Here is a 22,525-nt window from a genome sequence, read left to right on the forward strand (position 1 = left end):
GGAACACAGTGCGTCAATAAAGCTACTGACTTCCGCCTGCGTTGTTGGTATAGTGGTGAGCACAGCTGCCTTCCAAGCAGTTGACCCGGGTTCGATTCCCAGCCAACGCATGTCCTTTGGCTCGGGCTGACGTCGAAGCAGAACTCCTTCTGTGACCTGCGAATCCAACCAAACATTTTGGATGGATCATTCGGAAGACGAAAAGAACCAGCTCTCCCCGTCGGGGAATCGAACCCCGGTCTTCCGCGTGACAGGCGGAGATACTGTCCACTATACTAACGAGGAGCCGTGCATGCTGCCGTTTCTCCCCCAACTGACGGCACTGCACTGACATAACTAAACAATGCATGGCTTCTTCTGACGCAGACCCAGCCCTAGCACCGTAAAATTTCTGATGGACCCATCATTAGCTGAAGTCGCATAACACTTGGAACACTACCCGTAGCAGGGGTCATTGTTTGGACTCTTTTTTTTTTTTTTTTTTTTTTTTAAATTGCGCTTTAAACAGAAAGTATTGCGTCAATGCAACTGAACAACATTAATTAGGAACACAGTGCGTCAAAAAGCAAAATGACAGTTAAAGGCATTTCGTTATTGAACTCTTTGATGACATCATTCAGCTAAGTTCAGTTTAAATAGTATCTGTGCAATAATTTGCAATCAAGTCAACGATATCGCTGTACATGAAGTGTCCCCAGCTCCGCCTGCCAGAAGCGACAGAGGGAAGAAACCAAAACTCGATCGGTGAAAGGATGGAGAAAAAACCCGGTGAGAAACCAGGCTCAGTCGGGGAGACAGTTCTCCCCTTGTCAGACGAAACCAGTAGATCAGCTCCAGGCTGCAGGAATGTCAGACTGTGCAGAAGAATCATCTGTTTCCTGTGGTCTTGTCCAGGTGGTCTTTACAAGGGATTTGTATCTGCGGCTCATCTAGTTGTCACGGTCTCCGCTGTGTTTCTGGGCCATAGAGGTCCTTTCTAGGTGTTGATCCACCATCTTCTCTGGATACGGACTGGATCCGGGTGACTGAAGCGGATACAGACTGGATCTGGTGGCTACGGTGACCTCGGAATAAGGGATTTCTTTAAAATACTTTTTTTTTTCATATAAGATTTTATCCAACTTTTCAGATAGAGGCATGAGAAAGAGATTGCCTTGATTGGGCTTTTGGTTATTATAGGCACTCTCTGCGTTTGACCACTTCGTGTTTATTTAGCCGGATGGGAAGGCAGCGCTTTCTTGTACGTGACGGGATGCAAATTCTTGAAGGCTCTCTTTAGTGACGGGTCCAAACAAAGATCTCATCTGCTCCTCTAGCCCTATCGGCGACTCGTGCACTTCGAGCCTTCTTAGTGACGGCGCAAGTTGCTGACTGCTGACAGCGTTGGTGGTATAGTGGTGAGCATAGCTGCCTTCCAAGCAGTTGGAGAGAGCAGTGCGCATGTCCTTTGGCTCGGGCTGACGTCGAAGCAGAACTCCCTCTGTGACCTGTGCCTCCACCCAAAACTTTTGGATGGAATAATTTCGGATGGACCAATCATTAGCTGAAGTCGCATAACACTTGCAACACTACCCGTAGCAGGGGTCATTGTTTGGACTCTTTTTTTTTTTTTTTTTTTTTTTTTTTTTTTAATTGCGCTTTAAACAAAAAGTATTGTGTCAATGCAACTGAACAACATTTATTAGGAACACAGTGCGTCAATAAAGCTACTGACTTCCGCCTGCGTTGTTGGTATAGTGGTGAGCACAGCTGCCTTCCAAGCAGTTGACCCGGGTTCGATTCCCAGCCAACGCATGTCCTTTGGCTCGGGCTGACGTCGAAGCAGAACTCCTTCTGTGACCTGCGAATCCAACCAAACATTTTGGATGGATCATTCGGAAGACGAAAAGAACCAGCTCTCCCCGTCGGGGAATCGAACCCCGGTCTTCCGCGTGACAGGCGGAGATACTGTCCACTATACTAACGAGGAGCCGTGCATGCTGCCGTTTCTCCCCCAACTGACGGCACTGCACTGACATAACTAAACAATGCATGGCTTCTTCTGACGCAGACCCAGCCCTAGCACCGTAAAATTTCTGATGGACCCATCATTAGCTGAAGTCGCATAACACTTGGAACACTACCCGTAGCAGGGGTCATTGTTTGGACTCTTTTTTTTTTTTTTTTTTTTTTTTAAATTGCGCTTTAAACAGAAAGTATTGCGTCAATGCAACTGAACAACATTAATTAGGAACACAGTGCGTCAAAAAGCAAAATGACAGTTAAAGGCATTTCGTTATTGAACTCTTTGATGACATCATTCAGCTAAGTTCAGTTTAAATAGTATCTGTGCAATAATTTGCAATCAAGTCAACGATATCGCTGTACATGAAGTGTCCCCAGCTCCGCCTGCCAGAAGCGACAGAGGGAAGAAACCAAAACTCGATCGGTGAAAGGATGGAGAAAAAACCCGGTGAGAAACCAGGCTCAGTCGGGGAGACAGTTCTCCCCTTGTCAGACGAAACCAGTAGATCAGCTCCAGGCTGCAGGAATGTCAGACTGTGCAGAAGAATCATCTGTTTCCTGTGGTCTTGTCCAGGTGGTCTTTACAAGGGATTTGTATCTGCGGCTCATCTAGTTGTCACGGTCTCCGCTGTGTTTCTGGGCCATAGAGGTCCTTTCTAGGTGTTGATCCACCATCTTCTCTGGATACGGACTGGATCCGGGTGACTGAAGCGGATACAGACTGGATCTGGTGGCTACGGTGACCTCGGAATAAGGGATTTCTTTAAAAGACTTTTTTTTTCATATAAGATTTTATCCAACTTTTCAGATAGAGGCATGAGAAAGAGATTGCCTTGATTGGGCTTTTGGTTATTATAGGCACTCTCTGCGTTTGACCACTTCGTGTTTATTTAGCCGGATGGGAAGGCAGCGCTTTCTTGTACGTGACGGGATGCAAATTCTTGAAGGCTCTCTTTAGTGACGGGTCCAAACAAAGATCTCATCTGCTCCTCTAGCCCTATCGGCGACTCGTGCACTTCGAGCCTTCTTAGTGACGGCGCAAGTTGCTGACTGCTGACTGCGTTGGTGGTATAGTGGTGAGCATAGCTGCCTTCCAAGCAGTTGACCCGGATTCGATTCCCGGCCAAAGCATATCCTTTGGCTCGGGCTGACGTCGAAGCAGAACTCCCTCTGTGACCTGTGCCTCCACCCAAAACTTTTGGATGGAATAATTTCGGATGGACCCATCATTAGCTGAAGTCGCATAACACTTGCAACACTACCGGTAGCAGGGGTCATTGTTTGGACTCTTTTTTTTTTTTTTTTTTTTTTTTAAATTGCGCTTTAAAAAAAAAGTATTGTGTCAATGCAACTGAACAACATTTATTAGGAACACAGTGCGTCAATAAAGCTACTGACTTCCACCTGCGTTGGTGGTATAGTGGTGAGCATAGCTGCCTTCCAAGCAGTTGACCCGGGTTCGATTCTTTTATTGATTTTTTTTAAATTGCGCTTCAAACAGAAAGTATTGCTTCAATGCAACTGAACAACATTAATTAGGAACACAGTGCGTCAAAAAGCAAAATGACAGTTAAAGGCATTTCGTTATTGAACTCTTTGATGACATCATTCAGCTAAGTTCAGTTTAAATAGTATCTGTGCAATAATTTGCAATCAAGTCAACGATATCGCTGTACATGAAGTGTCCCCAGCTCCGCCTGCCAGAAGCGACAGAGGGAAGAAACCAAAACTCGATCAGTGAAAGGATGGAGAAAAAACCCGGTGAGAAACCAGGCTCAGTCGGGGAGACAGTTCTCCCCTTGTCAGACGAAACCAGTAGATCAGGTCCAGGCTGCAGGAATGTCAGACTGTGCAGAAGAATCATCTGTTTCCTGTGGTCTTGTCCAGGTGGTCTTTACAAGGGATTTGTATCTGCGGCTCATCTAGTTGTCACGGTCTCCGCTGTGTTTCTGGGCCATAGAGGTCCTTTCTAGGTGTTGATCCACCATCTTCTCTGGATACGGACTGGATCCGGGTGACTGAAGCGGATACAGACTGGATCTGGTGGCTACGGTGACCTCGGAATAAGGGATTTCTTTAAAAGACTTTTTTTTTCATATAAGATTTTATCCAACTTTTCAGATAGAGGCATGAGAAAGAGATTGCCTTGATTGGGCTTTTGGTTATTATAGGCACTCTCTGCGTTTGACCACTTCGTGTTTATTTAGCCGGATGGGAAGGCAGCGCTTTCTTGTACGTGACGGGATGCAAATTCTTGAAGGCTCTCTTTAGTGACGGGTCCAAACAAAGATCTCATCTGCTCCTCTAGCCCTATCGGCGACTCGTGCACTTCGAGCCTTCTTAGTGACGGCGCAAGTTGCTGACTGCTGACTGCGTTGGTGGTATAGTGGTGAGCATAGCTGCCTTCCAAGCAGTTGACCCGGATTCGATTCCCGGCCAAAGCATATCCTTTGGCTCGGGCTGACGTCGAAGCAGAACTCCCTCTGTGACCTGTGCCTCCACCCAAAACTTTTGGATGGAATAATTTCAGATGGACCCATCATTAGCTGAAGTCGCATAACACTTGCAACACTACCCGTAGCAGGGGTCATTGTTTGGACTCTTTTTTTTTTTTTTTTTTAATTGCGCTTTAAACAAAAAGTATTGTGTCAATGCAACTGAACAACATTTATTAGGAACACAGTGCGTCAAAAAGCAAAATGACAGTTAAAGGCATTTCGTTATTGAACTCTTTGATGACATCATTCAGCTAAGTTCAGTTTAAATAGTATCTGTGCAATAATTTGCAATCAAGTCAACGATATCGCTGTACATGAAGTGTCCCCAGCTCCGCCTGCCAGAAGCGACAGAGGCAAGAAACCAAAACTCGATCGGTGAAAGGATGGAGAAAAAACCCGGTGAGAAACCAGGCTCAATCGGGGAGACAGTTCTCCCCTTGTCAGACGAAACAGGTAGATCAGCTCCAGGCTGCAGGAATGTCAGACTGTGCAGAAGAATCATCTGTTTCCTGTGGTCTTGTCCAGGTGGTCTTTACAGGGGATTTGTATCTGCGGCTCATCTAGTTGTCACGGTCTCCGCTGTGTTTCTGGGCCATAGAGGTCCTTTCTAGGTGTTGATCCACCATCTTCTCTGGATACGGACTGGATCCGGGTGACTGAAGCGGATACAGACTGGATCTGGTGGCTACGGTGACCTCGGAATAAGGGATTTCTTTAAAAGACTTTTTTTTTCATATAAGATTTTATCCAACTTTTCAGATAGAGGCATGAGAAAGAGATTGCCTTGATTGGGCTTTTGGTTATTATAGGCACTCTCTGCGTTTGACCACTTCGTGTTTATTTAGCCGGATGGGAAGGCAGCGCTTTCTTGTACGTGACGGGATGCAAATTCTTGAAGGCTCTCTTTAGTGACGGGTCCAAACAAAGATCTCATCTGCTCCTCTAGCCCTATCGGCGACTCGTGCACTTCGAGCCTTCTTAGTGACGGCGCAAGTTGCTGACTGCTGACTGCGTTGGTGGTATAGTGGTGAGCATAGCTGCCTTCCAAGCAGTTGGAGAGAGCAGTGCGCATGTCCTTTGGCTCGGGCTGACGTCGAAGCAGAACTCCCTCTGTGACCTGTGCCTCCACCCAAAACTTTTGGATGGAATAATTTCGGATGGACCAATCATTAGCTGAAGTCGCATAACACTTGCAACACTACCCGTAGCAGGGGTCATTGTTTGGACTCTTTTTTTTTTTTTTTTTTTTTTTTTTTTTTTTAATTGCGCTTTAAACAAAAAGTATTGTGTCAATGCAACTGAACAACATTTATTAGGAACACAGTGCGTCAATAAAGCTACTGACTTCCGCCTGCGTTGTTGGTATAGTGGTGAGCACAGCTGCCTTCCAAGCAGTTGACCCGGGTTCGATTCCCAGCCAACGCATGTCCTTTGGCTCGGGCTGACGTCGAAGCAGAACTCCTTCTGTGACCTGCGAATCCAACCAAACATTTTGGATGGATCATTCGGAAGACGAAAAGAACCAGCTCTCCCCGTCGGGGAATCGAACCCCGGTCTTCCGCGTGACAGGCGGAGATACTGTCCACTATACTAACGAGGAGCCGTGCATGCTGCCGTTTCTCCCCCAACTGACGGCACTGCACTGACATAACTAAACAATGCATGGCTTCTTCTGACGCAGACCCAGCCCTAGCACCGTAAAATTTCTGATGGACCCATCATTAGCTGAAGTCGCATAACACTTGGAACACTACCCGTAGCAGGGGTCATTGTTTGGACTCTTTTTTTTTTTTTTTTTTTTTTAAAAATTGCGCTTTAAACAGAAAGTATTGCGTCAATGCAACTGAACAACATTAATTAGGAACACAGTGCGTCAAAAAGCAAAATGACAGTTAAAGGCATTTCGTTATTGAACTCTTTGATGACATCATTCAGCTAAGTTCAGTTTAAATAGTATCTGTGCAATAATTTGCAATCAAGTCAACGATATCGCTGTACATGAAGTGTCCCCAGCTCCGCCTGCCAGAAGCGACAGAGGGAAGAAACCAAAACTCGATCGGTGAAAGGATGGAGAAAAAACCCGGTGAGAAACCAGGCTCAGTCGGGGAGACAGTTCTCCCCTTGTCAGACGAAACCAGTAGATCAGCTCCAGGCTGCAGGAATGTCAGACTGTGCAGAAGAATCATCTGTTTCCTGTGGTCTTGTCCAGGTGGTCTTTACAAGGGATTTGTATCTGCGGCTCATCTAGTTGTCACGGTCTCCGCTGTGTTTCTGGGCCATAGAGGTCCTTTCTAGGTGTTGATCCACCATCTTCTCTGGATACGGACTGGATCCGGGTGACTGAAGCGGATACAGACTGGATCTGGTGGCTACGGTGACCTCGGAATAAGGGATTTCTTTAAAAGACTTTTTTTTTCATATAAGATTTTATCCAACTTTTCAGATAGAGGCATGAGAAAGAGATTGCCTTGATTGGGCTTTTGGTTATTATAGGCACTCTCTGCGTTTGACCACTTCGTGTTTATTTAGCCGGATGGGAAGGCAGCGCTTTCTTGTACGTGACGGGATGCAAATTCTTGAAGGCTCTCTTTAGTGACGGGTCCAAACAAAGATCTCATCTGCTCCTCTAGCCCTATCGGCGACTCGTGCACTTCGAGCCTTCTTAGTGACGGCGCAAGTTGCTGACTGCTGACTGCGTTGGTGGTATAGTGGTGAGCATAGCTGCCTTCCAAGCAGTTGACCCGGATTCGATTCCCGGCCAAAGCATATCCTTTGGCTCGGGCTGACGTCGAAGCAGAACTCCCTCTGTGACCTGTGCCTCCACCCAAAACTTTTGGATGGAATAATTTCGGATGGACCCATCATTAGCTGAAGTCGCATAACACTTGCAACACTACCGGTAGCAGGGGTCATTGTTTGGACTCTTTTTTTTTTTTTTTTTTTTTTTTTAAATTGCGCTTTAAAAAAAAAGTATTGTGTCAATGCAACTGAACAACATTTATTAGGAACACAGTGCGTCAATAAAGCTACTGACTTCCACCTGCGTTGGTGGTATAGTGGTGAGCATAGCTGCCTTCCAAGCAGTTGACCCGGGTTCGATTCTTTTATTGATTTTTTTTAAATTGCGCTTCAAACAGAAAGTATTGCGTCAATGCAACTGAACAACATTAATTAGGAACACAGTGCGTCAAAAAGCAAAATGACAGTTAAAGGCATTTCGTTATTGAACTCTTTGATGACATCATTCAGCTAAGTTCAGTTTAAATAGTATCTGTGCAATAATTTGCAATCAAGTCAACGATATCGCTGTACATGAAGTGTCCCCAGCTCCGCCTGCCAGAAGCGACAGAGGGAAGAAACCAAAACTCGATCGGTGAAAGGATGGAGAAAAAACCCGGTGAGAAACCAGGCTCAGTCGGGGAGACAGTTCTCCCCTTGTCAGACGAAACCAGTAGATCAGCTCCAGGCTGCAGGAATGTCAGACTGTGCAGAAGAATCATCTGTTTCCTGTGGTCTTGTCCAGGTGGTCTTTACAAGGGATTTGTATCTGCGGCTCATCTAGTTGTCACGGTCTCCGCTGTGTTTCTGGGCCATAGAGGTCCTTTCTAGGTGTTGATCCACCATCTTCTCTGGATACGGACTGGATCCGGGTGACTGAAGCGGATACAGACTGGATCTGGTGGCTACGGTGACCTCGGAATAAGGGATTTCTTTAAAAGACTTTTTTTTTCATATAAGATTTTATCCAACTTTTCAGATAGAGGCATGAGAAAGAGATTGCCTTGATTGGGCTTTTGGTTATTATAGGCACTCTCTGCGTTTGACCACTTCGTGTTTATTTAGCCGGATGGGAAGGCAGCGCTTTCTTGTACGTGACGGGATGCAAATTCTTGAAGGCTCTCTTTAGTGACGGGTCCAAACAAAGATCTCATCTGCTCCTCTAGCCCTATCGGCGACTCGTGCACTTCGAGCCTTCTTAGTGACGGCGCAAGTTGCTGACTGCTGACTGCGTTGGTGGTATAGTGGTGAGCATAGCTGCCTTCCAAGCAGTTGACCCGGATTCGATTCCCGGCCAAAGCATATCCTTTGGCTCGGGCTGACGTCGAAGCAGAACTCCCTCTGTGACCTGTGCCTCCACCCAAAACTTTTGGATGGAATAATTTCGGATGGACCCATCATTAGCTGAAGTCGCATAACACTTGCAACACTACCGGTAGCAGGGGTCATTGTTTGGACTCTTTTTTTTTTTTTTTTTTTTTTTTTAAATTGCGCTTTAAAAAAAAAGTATTGTGTCAATGCAACTGAACAACATTTATTAGGAACACAGTGCGTCAATAAAGCTACTGACTTCCACCTGCGTTGGTGGTATAGTGGTGAGCATAGCTGCCTTCCAAGCAGTTGACCCGGGTTCGATTCTTTTATTGATTTTTTTTAAATTGCGCTTCAAACAGAAAGTATTGCGTCAATGCAACTGAACAACATTAATTAGGAACACAGTGCGTCAAAAAGCAAAATGACAGTTAAAGGCATTTCGTTATTGAACTCTTTGATGACATCATTCAGCTAAGTTCAGTTTAAATAGTATCTGTGCAATAATTTGCAATCAAGTCAACGATATCGCTGTACATGAAGTGTCCCCAGCTCCGCCTGCCAGAAGCGACAGAGGGAAGAAACCAAAACTCGATCAGTGAAAGGATGGAGAAAAAACCCGGTGAGAAACCAGGCTCAGTCGGGGAGACAGTTCTCCCCTTGTCAGACGAAACCAGTAGATCAGGTCCAGGCTGCAGGAATGTCAGACTGTGCAGAAGAATCATCTGTTTCCTGTGGTCTTGTCCAGGTGGTCTTTACAAGGGATTTGTATCTGCGGCTCATCTAGTTGTCACGGTCTCCGCTGTGTTTCTGGGCCATAGAGGTCCTTTCTAGGTGTTGATCCACCATCTTCTCTGGATACGGACTGGATCCGGGTGACTGAAGCGGATACAGACTGGATCTGGTGGCTACGGTGACCTCGGAATAAGGGATTTCTTTAAAAGACTTTTTTTTTCATATAAGATTTTATCCAACTTTTCAGATAGAGGCATGAGAAAGAGATTGCCTTGATTGGGCTTTTGGTTATTATAGGCACTCTCTGCGTTTGACCACTTCGTGTTTATTTAGCCGGATGGGAAGGCAGCGCTTTCTTGTACGTGACGGGATGCAAATTCTTGAAGGCTCTCTTTAGTGACGGGTCCAAACAAAGATCTCATCTGCTCCTCTAGCCCTATCGGCGACTCGTGCACTTCGAGCCTTCTTAGTGACGGCGCAAGTTGCTGACTGCTGACTGCGTTGGTGGTATAGTGGTGAGCATAGCTGCCTTCCAAGCAGTTGACCCGGATTCGATTCCCGGCCAAAGCATATCCTTTGGCTCGGGCTGACGTCGAAGCAGAACTCCCTCTGTGACCTGTGCCTCCACCCAAAACTTTTGGATGGAATAATTTCAGATGGACCCATCATTAGCTGAAGTCGCATAACACTTGCAACACTACCCGTAGCAGGGGTCATTGTTTGGACTCTTTTTTTTTTTTTTTTTTAATTGCGCTTTAAACAAAAAGTATTGTGTCAATGCAACTGAACAACATTTATTAGGAACACAGTGCGTCAAAAAGCAAAATGACAGTTAAAGGCATTTCGTTATTGAACTCTTTGATGACATCATTCAGCTAAGTTCAGTTTAAATAGTATCTGTGCAATAATTTGCAATCAAGTCAACGATATCGCTGTACATGAAGTGTCCCCAGCTCCGCCTGCCAGAAGCGACAGAGGCAAGAAACCAAAACTCGATCGGTGAAAGGATGGAGAAAAAACCCGGTGAGAAACCAGGCTCAATCGGGGAGACAGTTCTCCCCTTGTCAGACGAAACAGGTAGATCAGCTCCAGGCTGCAGGAATGTCAGACTGTGCAGAAGAATCATCTGTTTCCTGTGGTCTTGTCCAGGTGGTCTTTACAGGGGATTTGTATCTGCGGCTCATCTAGTTGTCACGGTCTCCGCTGTGTTTCTGGGCCATAGAGGTCCTTTCTAGGTGTTGATCCACCATCTTCTCTGGATACGGACTGGATCCGGGTGACTGAAGCGGATACAGACTGGATCTGGTGGCTACGGTGACCTCGGAATAAGGGATTTCTTTAAAAGACTTTTTTTTTCATATAAGATTTTATCCAACTTTTCAGATAGAGGCATGAGAAAGAGATTGCCTTGATTGGGCTTTTGGTTATTATAGGCACTCTCTGCGTTTGACCACTTCGTGTTTATTTAGCCGGATGGGAAGGCAGTGCTTTCTTGTACGTGACGGGATGCAAATTCTTGAAGGCTCTCTTTAGTGACGGGTCCAAACAAAGATCTCATCTGCTCCTCTAGCCCTATCGGCGACTCGTGCACTTCGAGCCTTCTTAGTGATGGCGCAAGTTGCTGACTGCTGACTGCGTTGGTGGTATAGTGGTGAGCATAGCTGCCTTCCAAGCAGTTGGAGAGAGCAGTGCGCATGTCCTTTGGCTCGGGCTGACGTCGAAGCAGAACTCCCTCTGTGACCTGTGCCTCCACCCAAAACTTTTGGATGGAATAATTTCGGATGGACCAATCATTAGCTGAAGTCGCATAACACTTGCAACACTACCCGTAGCAGGGGTCATTGTTTGGACTCTTTTTTTTTTTTTTTTTTTTTTTTTTTTTTTAATTGCGCTTTAAACAAAAAGTATTGTGTCAATGCAACTGAACAACATTTATTAGGAACACAGTGCGTCAATAAAGCTACTGACTTCCGCCTGCGTTGTTGGTATAGTGGTGAGCATAGCTGCCTTCCAAGCAGTTGACCCGGGTTCGATTCCCAGCCAACGCATGTCCTTTGGCTCGGGCTGACGTCGAAGCAGAACTCCTTCTGTGACCTGCGAATCCAACCAAACATTTTGGATGGATCATTCGGAAGACGAAAAGAACCAGCTCTCCCCGTCGGGGAATCGAACCCCGGTCTCCCGCGTGACAGGCGGAGATACTGTCCACTATACTAACGAGGAGCCGTGCATGCTGCCGTTTCTCCCCCAACTGACGGCACTGCACTGACATAACTAAACAATGCATGGCTTCTTCTGACGCAGACCCAGCCCTAGCACCGTAAAATTTCTGATGGACCCATCATTAGCTGAAGTCGCATAACACTTGGAACACTACCCGTAGCAGGGGTCATTGTTTGGACTCTTTTTTTTTTTTTTTTTTTTTTTAAATTGCGCTTTAAACAGAAAGTATTGCGTCAATGCAACTGAACAACATTAATTAGGAACACAGTGCGTCAAAAAGCAAAATGACAGTTAAAGGCATTTCGTTATTGAACTCTTTGATGACATCATTCAGCTAAGTTCAGTTTAAATAGTATCTGTGCAATAATTTGCAATCAAGTCAACGATATCGCTGTACATGAAGTGTCCCCAGCTCCGCCTGCCAGAAGCGACAGAGGGAAGAAACCAAAACTCGATCGGTGAAAGGATGGAGAAAAAACCCGGTGAGAAACCAGGCTCAGTCGGGGAGACAGTTCTCCCCTTGTCAGACGAAACCAGTAGATCAGCTCCAGGCTGCAGGAATGTCAGACTGTGCAGAAGAATCATCTGTTTCCTGTGGTCTTGTCCAGGTGGTCTTTACAAGGGATTTGTATCTGCGGCTCATCTAGTTGTCACAGTCTCCGCTGTGTTTCTGGGCCATAGAGGTCCTTTCTAGGTGTTGATCCACCATCTTCTCTGGATACGGACTGGATCCGGGTGACTGAAGCGGATACAGACTGGATCTGGTGGCTACGGTGACCTCGGAATAAGGGATTTCTTTAAAAGACTTTTTTTTTCATATAAGATTTTATCCAACTTTTCAGATAGAGGCATGAGAAAGAGATTGCCTTGATTGGGCTTTTGGTTATTATAGGCACTCTCTGCGTTTGACCACTTCGTGTTTATTTAGCCGGATGGGAAGGCAGCGCTTTCTTGTACGTGACGGGATGCAAATTCTTGAAGGCTCTCTTTAGTGACGGGTCCAAACAAAGATCTCATCTGCTCCTCTAGCCCTATCGGCGACTCGTGCACTTCGAGCCTTCTTAGTGACGGCGCAAGTTGCTGACTGCTGACTGCGTTGGTGGTATAGTGGTGAGCATAGCTGCCTTCCAAGCAGTTGGAGAGAGCAGTGCGCATGTCCTTTGGCTCGGGCTGACGTCGAAGCAGAACTCCCTCTGTGACCTGTGCCTCCACCCAAAACTTTTGGATGGAATAATTTCGGATGGACCAATCATTAGCTGAAGTCGCATAACACTTGCAACACTACCCGTAGCAGGGGTCATTGTTTGGACTCTTTTTTTTTTTTTTTTTTTTTTTTTTTTTTTTAATTGCGCTTTAAACAAAAAGTATTGTGTCAATGCAACTGAACAACATTTATTAGGAACACAGTGCGTCAATAAAGCTACTGACTTCCGCCTGCGTTGTTGGTATAGTGGTGAGCACAGCTGCCTTCCAAGCAGTTGACCCGGGTTCGATTCCCAGCCAACGCATGTCCTTTGGCTCGGGCTGACGTCGAAGCAGAACTCCTTCTGTGACCTGCGAATCCAACCAAACATTTTGGATGGATCATTCGGAAGACGAAAAGAACCAGCTCTCCCCGTCGGGGAATCGAACCCCGGTCTTCCGCGTGACAGGCGGAGATACTGTCCACTATACTAACGAGGAGCCGTGCATGCTGCCGTTTCTCCCCCAACTGACGGCACTGCACTGACATAACTAAACAATGCATGGCTTCTTCTGACGCAGACCCAGCCCTAGCACCGTAAAATTTCTGATGGACCCATCATTAGCTGAAGTCGCATAACACTTGGAACACTACCCGTAGCAGGGGTCATTGTTTGGACTCTTTTTTTTTTTTTTTTTTTTTTTAAAATTGCGCTTTAAACAGAAAGTATTGCGTCAATGCAACTGAACAACATTAATTAGGAACACAGTGCGTCAAAAAGCAAAATGACAGTTAAAGGCATTTCGTTATTGAACTCTTTGATGACATCATTCAGCTAAGTTCAGTTTAAATAGTATCTGTGCAATAATTTGCAATCAAGTCAACGATATCGCTGTACATGAAGTGTCCCCAGCTCCGCCTGCCAGAAGCGACAGAGGGAAGAAACCAAAACTCGATCGGTGAAAGGATGGAGAAAAAACCCGGTGAGAAACCAGGCTCAGTCGGGGAGACAGTTCTCCCCTTGTCAGACGAAACCAGTAGATCAGCTCCAGGCTGCAGGAATGTCAGACTGTGCAGAAGAATCATCTGTTTCCTGTGGTCTTGTCCAGGTGGTCTTTACAAGGGATTTGTATCTGCGGCTCATCTAGTTGTCACGGTCTCCGCTGTGTTTCTGGGCCATAGAGGTCCTTTCTAGGTGTTGATCCACCATCTTCTCTGGATACGGACTGGATCCGGGTGACTGAAGCGGATACAGACTGGATCTGGTGGCTACGGTGACCTCGGAATAAGGGATTTCTTTAAAAGACTTTTTTTTTCATATAAGATTTTATCCAACTTTTCAGATAGAGGCATGAGAAAGAGATTGCCTTGATTGGGCTTTTGGTTATTATAGGCACTCTCTGCGTTTGACCACTTCGTGTTTATTTAGCCGGATGGGAAGGCAGCGCTTTCTTGTACGTGACGGGATGCAAATTCTTGAAGGCTCTCTTTAGTGACGGGTCCAAACAAAGATCTCATCTGCTCCTCTAGCCCTATCGGCGACTCGTGCACTTCGAGCCTTCTTAGTGACGGCGCAAGTTGCTGACTGCTGACTGCGTTGGTGGTATAGTGGTGAGCATAGCTGCCTTCCAAGCAGTTGACCCGGATTCGATTCCCGGCCAAAGCATATCCTTTGGCTCGGGCTGACGTCGAAGCAGAACTCCCTCTGTGACCTGTGCCTCCACCCAAAACTTTTGGATGGAATAATTTCGGATGGACCCATCATTAGCTGAAGTCGCATAACACTTGCAACACTACCGGTAGCAGGGGTCATTGTTTGGACTCTTTTTTTTTTTTTTTTTTTTTTTTTAAATTGCGCTTTAAAAAAAAAGTATTGTGTCAATGCAACTGAACAACATTTATTAGGAACACAGTGCGTCAATAAAGCTACTGACTTCCACCTGCGTTGGTGGTATAGTGGTGAGCATAGCTGCCTTCCAAGCAGTTGACCCGGGTTCGATTCTTTTATTGATTTTTTTTAAATTGCGCTTCAAACAGAAAGTATTGCGTCAATGCAACTGAACAACATTAATTAGGAACACAGTGCGTCAAAAAGCAAAATGACAGTTAAAGGCATTTCGTTATTGAACTCTTTGATGACATCATTCAGCTAAGTTCAGTTTAAATAGTATCTGTGCAATAATTTGCAATCAAGTCAACGATATCGCTGTACATGAAGTGTCCCCAGCTCCGCCTGCCAGAAGCGACAGAGGGAAGAAACCAAAACTCGATCAGTGAAAGGATGGAGAAAAAACCCGGTGAGAAACCAGGCTCAGTCGGGGAGACAGTTCTCCCCTTGTCAGACGAAACCAGTAGATCAGGTCCAGGCTGCAGGAATGTCAGACTGTGCAGAAGAATCATCTGTTTCCTGTGGTCTTGTCCAGGTGGTCTTTACAAGGGATTTGTATCTGCGGCTCATCTAGTTGTCACGGTCTCCGCTGTGTTTCTGGGCCATAGAGGTCCTTTCTAGGTGTTGATCCACCATCTTCTCTGGATACGGACTGGATCCGGGTGACTGAAGCGGATACAGACTGGATCTGGTGGCTACGGTGACCTCGGAATAAGGGATTTCTTTAAAAGACTTTTTTTTTCATATAAGATTTTATCCAACTTTTCAGATAGAGGCATGAGAAAGAGATTGCCTTGATTGGGCTTTTGGTTATTATAGGCACTCTCTGCGTTTGACCACTTCGTGTTTATTTAGCCGGATGGGAAGGCAGCGCTTTCTTGTACGTGACGGGATGCAAATTCTTGAAGGCTCTCTTTAGTGACGGGTCCAAACAAAGATCTCATCTGCTCCTCTAGCCCTATCGGCGACTCGTGCACTTCGAGCCTTCTTAGTGACGGCGCAAGTTGCTGACTGCTGACTGCGTTGGTGGTATAGTGGTGAGCATAGCTGCCTTCCAAGCAGTTGACCCGGATTCGATTCCCGGCCAAAGCATATCCTTTGGCTCGGGCTGACGTCGAAGCAGAACTCCCTCTGTGACCTGTGCCTCCACCCAAAACTTTTGGATGGAATAATTTCAGATGGACCCATCATTAGCTGAAGTCGCATAACACTTGCAACACTACCCGTAGCAGGGGTCATTGTTTGGACTCTTTTTTTTTTTTTTTTTTAATTGCGCTTTAAACAAAAAGTATTGTGTCAATGCAACTGAACAACATTTATTAGGAACACAGTGCGTCAAAAAGCAAAATGACAGTTAAAGGCATTTCGTTATTGAACTCTTTGATGACATCATTCAGCTAAGTTCAGTTTAAATAGTATCTGTGCAATAATTTGCAATCAAGTCAACGATATCGCTGTACATGAAGTGTCCCCAGCTCCGCCTGCCAGAAGCGACAGAGGCAAGAAACCAAAACTCGATCGGTGAAAGGATGGAGAAAAAACCCGGTGAGAAACCAGGCTCAATCGGGGAGACAGTTCTCCCCTTGTCAGACGAAACAGGTAGATCAGCTCCAGGCTGCAGGAATGTCAGACTGTGCAGAAGAATCATCTGTTTCCTGTGGTCTTGTCCAGGTGGTCTTTACAGGGGATTTGTATCTGCGGCTCATCTAGTTGTCACGGTCTCCGCTGTGTTTCTGGGCCATAGAGGTCCTTTCTAGGTGTTGATCCACCATCTTCTCTGGATACGGACTGGATCCGGGTGACTGAAGCGGATACAGACTGGATCTGGTGGCTACGGTGACCTCGGAATAAGGGATTTCTTTAAAAGACTTTTTTTTTCATATAAGATTTTATCCAACTTTTCAGATAGAGGCATGAGAAAGAGATTGCCTTGATTGGGCTTTTGGTTATTATAGGCACTCTCTGCGTTTGACCACTTCGTGTTTATTTAGCCGGATGGGAAGGCAGCGCTTTCTTGTACGTGACGGGATGCAAATTCTTGAAGGCTCTCTTTAGTGACGGGTCCAAACAAAGATCTCATCTGCTCCTCTAGCCCTATCGGCGACTCGTGCACTTCGAGCCTTCTTAGTGATGGCGCAAGTTGCTGACTGCTGACTGCGTTGGTGGTATAGTGGTGAGCATAGCTGCCTTCCAAGCAGTTGGAGAGAGCAGTGCGCATGTCCTTTGGCTCGGGCTGACGTCGAAGCAGAACTCCCTCTGTGACCTGTGCCTCCACCCAAAACTTTTGGATGGAATAATTTCGGATGGACCAATCATTAGCTGAAGTCGCATAACACTTGCAACACTACCCGTAGCAGGGGTCATTGTTTGGACTCTTTTTTTTTTTTTTTTTTTTTTTTTTTTTTTAATTGCGCTTTAAACAAAAAGTATTGTGTCAATGCAACTGAACAACATTTATTAGGAACACAGTGCGTCAATAAAGCTACTGACTTCCGCCTGCGTTGTTGGTATAGTGGTGAGCATAGCTGCCTTCCAAGCAGTTGACCCGGGTTCGATTCCCAGCCAACGCATGTCCTTTGGCTCGGGCTGACGTCGAAGCAGAACTCCTTCTGTGACCTGCGAATCCAACCAAACATTTTGGATGGATCATTCGGAAGACGAAAAGAACCAGCTCTCCCCGTCGGGGAATCGAACCCCGGTCTCCCGCGTGACAGGCGGAGATACTGTCCACTATACTAACGAGGAGCCGTGCATGCTGCCGTTTCTCCCCCAACTGACGGCACTGCACTGACATAACTAAACAATGCATGGCTTCTTCTGACGCAGACCCAGCCCTAGCACCGTAAAATTTCTGATGGACCCATCATTAGCTGAAGTCGCATAACACTTGGAACACTACCCGTAGCAGGGGTCATTGTTTGGACTCTTTTTTTTTTTTTTTTTTTTTTTTAAATTGCGCTTTAAACAGAAAGTATTGCGTCAATGCAACTGAACAACATTAATTAGGAACACAGTGCGTCAAAAAGCAAAATGACAGTTAAAGGCATTTCGTTATTGAACTCTTTGATGACATCATTCAGCTAAGTTCAGTTTAAATAGTATCTGTGCAATAATTTGCAATCAAGTCAACGATATCGCTGTACATGAAGTGTCCCCAGCTCCGCCTGCCAGAAGCGACAGAGGGAAGAAACCAAAACTCGATCGGTGAAAGGATGGAGAAAAAACCCGGTGAGAAACCAGGCTCAGTCGGGGAGACAGTTCTCCCCTTGTCAGACGAAACCAGTAGATCAGCTCCAGGCTGCAGGAATGTCAGACTGTGCAGAAGAATCATCTGTTTCCTGTGGTCTTGTCCAGGTGGTCTTTACAAGGGATTTGTATCTGCGGCTCATCTAGTTGTCACAGTCTCCGCTGTGTTTCTGGGCCATAGAGGTCCTTTCTAGGTGTTGATCCACCATCTTCTCTGGATACAGACTGGATCCGGGTGACTGAAGCGGATACAGACTGGATCTGGTGGCTACGGTGACCTCGGAATAAGGGATTTCTTTAAAAGACTTTTTTTTTCATATAAGATTTTATCCAACTTTTCAGATAGAGGCATGAGAAAGAGATTGCCTTGATTGGGCTTTTGGTTATTATAGGCACTCTCTGCGTTTGACCACTTCGTGTTTATTTAGCCGGATGGGAAGGCAGCGCTTTCTTGTACGTGACGGGATGCAAATTCTTGAAGGCTCTCTTTAGTGACGGGTCCAAACAAAGATCTCATCTGCTCCTCTAGCCCTATCGGCGACTCGTGCACTTCGAGCCTTCTTAGTGACGGCGCAAGTTGCTGACTGCTGACTGCGTTGGTGGTATAGTGGTGAGCATAGCTGCCTTCCAAGCAGTTGGAGAGAGCAGTGCGCATGTCCTTTGGCTCGGGCTGACGTCGAAGCAGAACTCCCTCTGTGACCTGTGCCTCCACCCAAAACTTTTGGATGGAATAATTTCGGATGGACCAATCATTAGCTGAAGTCGCATAACACTTGCAACACTACCCGTAGCAGGGGTCATTGTTTGGACTCTTTTTTTTTTTTTTTTTTTTTTTTTTTTTTTTAATTGCGCTTTAAACAAAAAGTATTGTGTCAATGCAACTGAACAACATTTATTAGGAACACAGTGCGTCAATAAAGCTACTGACTTCCGCCTGCGTTGTTGGTATAGTGGTGAGCACAGCTGCCTTCCAAGCAGTTGACCCGGGTTCGATTCCCAGCCAACGCATGTCCTTTGGCTCGGGCTGACGTCGAAGCAGAACTCCTTCTGTGACCTGCGAATCCAACCAAACATTTTGGATGGATCATTCGGAAGACGAAAAGAACCAGCTCTCCCCGTCGGGGAATCGAACCCCGGTCTTCCGCGTGACAGGCGGAGATACTGTCCACTATACTAACGAGGAGCCGTGCATGCTGCCGTTTCTCCCCCAACTGACGGCACTGCACTGACATAACTAAACAATGCATGGCTTCTTCTGACGCAGACCCAGCCCTAGCACCGTAAAATTTCTGATGGACCCATCATTAGCTGAAGTCGCATAACACTTGGAACACTACCCGTAGCAGGGGTCATTGTTTGGACTCTTTTTTTTTTTTTTTTTTTTTTTAAAATTGCGCTTTAAACAGAAAGTATTGCGTCAATGCAACTGAACAACATTAATTAGGAACACAGTGCGTCAAAAAGCAAAATGACAGTTAAAGGCATTTCGTTATTGAACTCTTTGATGACATCATTCAGCTAAGTTCAGTTTAAATAGTATCTGTGCAATAATTTGCAATCAAGTCAACGATATCGCTGTACATGAAGTGTCCCCAGCTCCGCCTGCCAGAAGCGACAGAGGGAAGAAACCAAAACTCGATCGGTGAAAGGATGGAGAAAAAACCCGGTGAGAAACCAGGCTCAGTCGGGGAGACAGTTCTCCCCTTGTCAGACGAAACCAGTAGATCAGCTCCAGGCTGCAGGAATGTCAGACTGTGCAGAAGAATCATCTGTTTCCTGTGGTCTTGTCCAGGTGGTCTTTACAAGGGATTTGTATCTGCGGCTCATCTAGTTGTCACGGTCTCCGCTGTGTTTCTGGGCCATAGAGGTCCTTTCTAGGTGTTGATCCACCATCTTCTCTGGATACGGACTGGATCCGGGTGACTGAAGCGGATACAGACTGGATCTGGTGGCTACGGTGACCTCGGAATAAGGGATTTCTTTAAAAGACTTTTTTTTTCATATAAGATTTTATCCAACTTTTCAGATAGAGGCATGAGAAAGAGATTGCCTTGATTGGGCTTTTGGTTATTATAGGCACTCTCTGCGTTTGACCACTTCGTGTTTATTTAGCCGGATGGGAAGGCAGCGCTTTCTTGTACGTGACGGGATGCAAATTCTTGAAGGCTCTCTTTAGTGACGGGTCCAAACAAAGATCTCATCTGCTCCTCTAGCCCTATCGGCGACTCGTGCACTTCGAGCCTTCTTAGTGACGGCGCAAGTTGCTGACTGCTGACTGCGTTGGTGGTATAGTGGTGAGCATAGCTGCCTTCCAAGCAGTTGACCCGGATTCGATTCCCGGCCAAAGCATATCCTTTGGCTCGGGCTGACGTCGAAGCAGAACTCCCTCTGTGACCTGTGCCTCCACCCAAAACTTTTGGATGGAATAATTTCGGATGGACCCATCATTAGCTGAAGTCGCATAACACTTGCAACACTACCGGTAGCAGGGGTCATTGTTTGGACTCTTTTTTTTTTTTTTTTTTTTTTTTTAAATTGCGCTTTAAAAAAAAAGTATTGTGTCAATGCAACTGAACAACATTTATTAGGAACACAGTGCGTCAATAAAGCTACTGACTTCCACCTGCGTTGGTGGTATAGTGGTGAGCATAGCTGCCTTCCAAGCAGTTGACCCGGGTTCGATTCTTTTATTGATTTTTTTTAAATTGCGCTTCAAACAGAAAGTATTGCGTCAATGCAACTGAACAACATTAATTAGGAACACAGTGCGTCAAAAAGCAAAATGACAGTTAAAGGCATTTCGTTATTGAACTCTTTGATGACATCATTCAGCTAAGTTCAGTTTAAATAGTATCTGTGCAATAATTTGCAATCAAGTCAACGATATCGCTGTACATGAAGTGTCCCCAGCTCCGCCTGCCAGAAGCGACAGAGGGAAGAAACCAAAACTCGATCAGTGAAAGGATGGAGAAAAAACCCGGTGAGAAACCAGGCTCAGTCGGGGAGACAGTTCTCCCCTTGTCAGACGAAACCAGTAGATCAGGTCCAGGCTGCAGGAATGTCAGACTGTGCAGAAGAATCATCTGTTTCCTGTGGTCTTGTCCAGGTGGTCTTTACAAGGGATTTGTATCTGCGGCTCATCTAGTTGTCACGGTCTCCGCTGTGTTTCTGGGCCATAGAGGTCCTTTCTAGGTGTTGATCCACCATCTTCTCTGGATACGGACTGGATCCGGGTGACTGAAGCGGATACAGACTGGATCTGGTGGCTACGGTGACCTCGGAATAAGGGATTTCTTTAAAAGACTTTTTTTTTCATATAAGATTTTATCCAACTTTTCAGATAGAGGCATGAGAAAGAGATTGCCTTGATTGGGCTTTTGGTTATTATAGGCACTCTCTGCGTTTGACCACTTCGTGTTTATTTAGCCGGATGGGAAGGCAGCGCTTTCTTGTACGTGACGGGATGCAAATTCTTGAAGGCTCTCTTTAGTGACGGGTCCAAACAAAGATCTCATCTGCTCCTCTAGCCCTATCGGCGACTCGTGCACTTCGAGCCTTCTTAGTGACGGCGCAAGTTGCTGACTGCTGACTGCGTTGGTGGTATAGTGGTGAGCATAGCTGCCTTCCAAGCAGTTGACCCGGATTCGATTCCCGGCCAAAGCATATCCTTTGGCTCGGGCTGACGTCGAAGCAGAACTCCCTCTGTGACCTGTGCCTCCACCCAAAACTTTTGGATGGAATAATTTCAGATGGACCCATCATTAGCTGAAGTCGCATAACACTTGCAACACTACCCGTAGCAGGGGTCATTGTTTGGACTCTTTTTTTTTTTTTTTTTTTAATTGCGCTTTAAACAAAAAGTATTGTGTCAATGCAACTGAACAACATTTATTAGGAACACAGTGCGTCAAAAAGCAAAATGACAGTTAAAGGCATTTCGTTATTGAACTCTTTGATGACATCATTCAGCTAAGTTCAGTTTAAATAGTATCTGTGCAATAATTTGCAATCAAGTCAACGATATCGCTGTACATGAAGTGTCCCCAGCTCCGCCTGCCAGAAGCGACAGAGGCAAGAAACCAAAACTCGATCGGTGAAAGGATGGAGAAAAAACCCGGTGAGAAACCAGGCTCAATCGGGGAGACAGTTCTCCCCTTGTCAGACGAAACAGGTAGATCAGCTCCAGGCTGCAGGAATGTCAGACTGTGCAGAAGAATCATCTGTTTCCTGTGGTCTTGTCCAGGTGGTCTTTACAGGGGATTTGTATCTGCGGCTCATCTAGTTGTCACGGTCTCCGCTGTGTTTCTGGGCCATAGAGGTCCTTTCTAGGTGTTGATCCACCATCTTCTCTGGATACGGACTGGATCCGGGTGACTGAAGCGGATACAGACTGGATCTGGTGGCTACGGTGACCTCGGAATAAGGGATTTCTTTAAAAGACTTTTTTTTTCATATAAGATTTTATCCAACTTTTCAGATAGAGGCATGAGAAAGAGATTGCCTTGATTGGGCTTTTGGTTATTATAGGCACTCTCTGCGTTTGACCACTTCGTGTTTATTTAGCCGGATGGGAAGGCAGCGCTTTCTTGTACGTGACGGGATGCAAATTCTTGAAGGCTCTCTTTAGTGACGGGTCCAAACAAAGATCTCATCTGCTCC

At 45.9% G+C, this 22,525-nt stretch overlaps 5 non-coding genes across 5 annotated transcripts; all 5 read right to left on the bottom strand.

Annotated features, from left to right (window-relative positions):
• Positions 1-213: 213 nt before the first annotated feature.
• trnad-guc (transfer RNA aspartic acid (anticodon GUC)) lies at positions 214-285 on the bottom strand. The gene has a single exon. It is a non-coding gene; the product is annotated as a tRNA-Asp (tRNA).
• Positions 286-1,897: 1,612 nt separating this feature from the next.
• trnad-guc (transfer RNA aspartic acid (anticodon GUC)) lies at positions 1,898-1,969 on the bottom strand. Its single transcript has one exon. It is a non-coding gene; the product is annotated as a tRNA-Asp (tRNA).
• A 4,061-nt stretch (positions 1,970-6,030) lies between these two features.
• Positions 6,031-6,102, bottom strand: trnad-guc (transfer RNA aspartic acid (anticodon GUC)). Its single transcript has one exon. It is a non-coding gene; the product is annotated as a tRNA-Asp (tRNA).
• Positions 6,103-13,160: 7,058 nt separating this feature from the next.
• trnad-guc (transfer RNA aspartic acid (anticodon GUC)) lies at positions 13,161-13,232 on the bottom strand. The gene has a single exon. It is a non-coding gene; the product is annotated as a tRNA-Asp (tRNA).
• A 5,745-nt stretch (positions 13,233-18,977) lies between these two features.
• On the bottom strand, positions 18,978-19,049 carry trnad-guc (transfer RNA aspartic acid (anticodon GUC)). The gene has a single exon. It is a non-coding gene; the product is annotated as a tRNA-Asp (tRNA).
• Between the last annotated feature and the right edge of the window lie 3,476 nt (positions 19,050-22,525).

Source organism: Carassius gibelio, chromosome B19, assembly GCF_023724105.1.
Source record: "Carassius gibelio isolate Cgi1373 ecotype wild population from Czech Republic chromosome B19, carGib1.2-hapl.c, whole genome shotgun sequence".
NCBI classification, from domain to species: domain Eukaryota; kingdom Metazoa; phylum Chordata; class Actinopteri; order Cypriniformes; family Cyprinidae; genus Carassius; species Carassius gibelio.